The sequence below is a fragment of the Cystoisospora suis genome (genome assembly GCF_002600585.1).
Source record: "Cystoisospora suis strain Wien I chromosome Unknown contig_4575, whole genome shotgun sequence".
Taxonomy (NCBI): Eukaryota; Apicomplexa; class Conoidasida; order Eucoccidiorida; family Sarcocystidae; genus Cystoisospora; species Cystoisospora suis.
The window spans coordinates 17,075-19,307 of NW_027157367.1; the positions used below are offsets into that span (position 1 = coordinate 17,075).

The 2,233-nt window shown below is 43.3% G+C and overlaps 1 protein-coding gene across 1 annotated transcript in view; it reads left to right on the forward strand.

Annotated features, from left to right (window-relative positions):
- CSUI_008244 (cbf mak21 family protein) overlaps positions 1-1,488 on the forward strand; it is a 4,932-nt gene extending 3,444 nt beyond the window's left edge. Inside the window, exons 2-3 of the mRNA XM_068068378.1 lie at positions 173-319; positions 814-1,488. The gene's annotated coding sequence lies outside the window, so the exon portion shown is untranslated. The remainder of the gene's footprint in view (positions 1-172; positions 320-813) is intronic.
- The last annotated feature ends 745 nt before the right edge of the window (positions 1,489-2,233 follow it).

Consider the following 2,233-nt stretch of genomic DNA (forward strand, 5'->3'; position numbering starts at 1 on the left):
TATATGTATATATATGCGTATGTCTATATAGACATCAGAACTTATTTCTGGAGAGAGAGGGAAGGACGAAGGTCGTCAAAGCCATAAGAAGAGGAATCTCTTTTTCTTATAGTTTTCTTTCTCATTTCCTTTCTTATCTTTGCTTCTCTTTCTTTCTTTCTTTTTCTTTTAGCATTTAGCGGATGGGTTGAATGACTCTGTGCTTTACTTTTCTACTCGATCTCTTCGTTTTATTTCTACTCTTCTCATCCAGAAGAAGGAACAGGAACAACGTCTTCTCTCTCTTCTCGTTCAAGCTCTCGGCAGCTCAGAGACCCAGGTAATACGGCCGTATCGCCATTCTACACGTAAGGGGGACCAATGAAGATGAAGGTGTCACGTGTTCTCTGCTTATCCTTTTATATTGCGAAAGGTCTTTTTAGCTTTACAAATGGAAATAGAGGAAGGGCAGTAGACAGGAAGGACGAGAAGATCGAAGGACGGATAGGAGAGAGATGTCTAAGTAGAGGTGTGAGGTGCATGCAGCCCATACGACGAGGTGTTGCGGTAGATCTATCTCGATACAAGAGAAGTCCGCGATCATCTTTCTCTCTTGGCTGAGACAGTCGATACGTGTACATATATAAAGTAATATGCATCCATCCCTATATACAGATACATGTATCTGTATGCACGTCTTAGTGTCTGTCGATGTGTGTCGATGTGTGTAGATATGTTGAAGAGTCCATCTGTATGATAGAAGTCATACATGTAGATACACACCAGTCAGCTTTCTTTCTTATCTCTTTCTTTTTCTTTCTTTCCTTCCTTCAGATGTCCTCCTTAGCGTGTAGATTGCTGACGATGGTCTTAAGACGGCATAGCCCCATGAAGCTGATCGTAGTGAAGTATGTAGGATCATTCATTCTCCAAGAAATCTCTTCGTCTCTTCATTACGCAGCTTCTGTCTCTCTTCTGACTTGGGAAGCTAGTCGAAGGCTTCACAAATCTAAGTTCTTCTCTGGAAAGAAAAAGCACCTCAAACGTAGAGAACATGCAGATCAAGATAAGAAGGAGGTCAATGAAGACAAGAGCGACGTGCCTGATCCATCCATCAATCAGAAGACCCGTAAAGATTTCTTGCAAGAAGGAAGACATAAAAGAGTTGAAGCTATACAAAGGCTGTTAAGAAAGCTAAGAGGCACCGGGTATCGTGGGAGTGCGGCGATAGGCATGAAAGATCGAAGATACCTCTCAAGATCGAGAGGGGGAGAAGAAGATGAAGAAGAAGAAGAACAAGGAGAAGAAGAAGAAGAGAAGAAGAACAAGGGAAGAAGTTCGTTATCTCATCCTAAGATCTCTGGTGCATCTGCGTCTTCACTATCCAAGGAAAGAAAGGACCTTCTTCTTCAAATTCTCGAGCTCTTGATCCCGTCTAAATTTTCAGATTCTTTACAGCCTGTCTATCGCGGGATCCACTTTCTTGCAGAACTCCAATTCAATAAGTGAGTGTGTGCCTCATCTCGTCGCCATTGAGAAAGTTGATACCTCTCTCCCAATGCACTCACTAAATAGACATGCAGTGTACGTACACCTACGGATGGATTCCTGTATGGCAATGTATGTATGTAGAGGGTGTTTCGCCTTTTCTTGGAGAGCTTCCACCTCGTATGTGAATGCTCCTCTCTGGACTGTCTCATTCTTCTTCGACTTCAAGAGTTTTGTCTCTCGACGGACTTGGGGGACATGCGGTGTATATACACCTGGATGGGTCTGTGTGTCTCTATGCACAAGAGAAAACATGCGTCCTGTCATGAGAAGATTCAAACACCCCCCACCTACACGTAGTGCGAGAGGAGGTGTACATAGACGATATCCATAGGAACCTAGAGACATTATAGATCTGCTGCAGTGTAGAGACAGCACCTTGCATCTATCATATCTTTGTATCTCTTGTACTCCCCACCTGCCTTTAGAGTATGGATGTGTCTTAGATAGAACTGAGAAGAGGAGAGAATTTACATTGAGAAGTAAGGAAGGTTCTTCGTAAGGCGTTGATCGCATGCACGCGTTGCTCGAGAGACAAGAGAAAGGAAGAAAAAAGAAGGAAGGGAGAGAGAGAGAGAGACTGGAGACAAGTACACCAGCAGATGCATCGGGAAAACACACACATTCCTACTCTTTCTTTCTTACGTCTTTCCCTCTCCCCTCTCTATCACCTCGCTCTATCTATCTTTAATCTGTCTATCCTTAA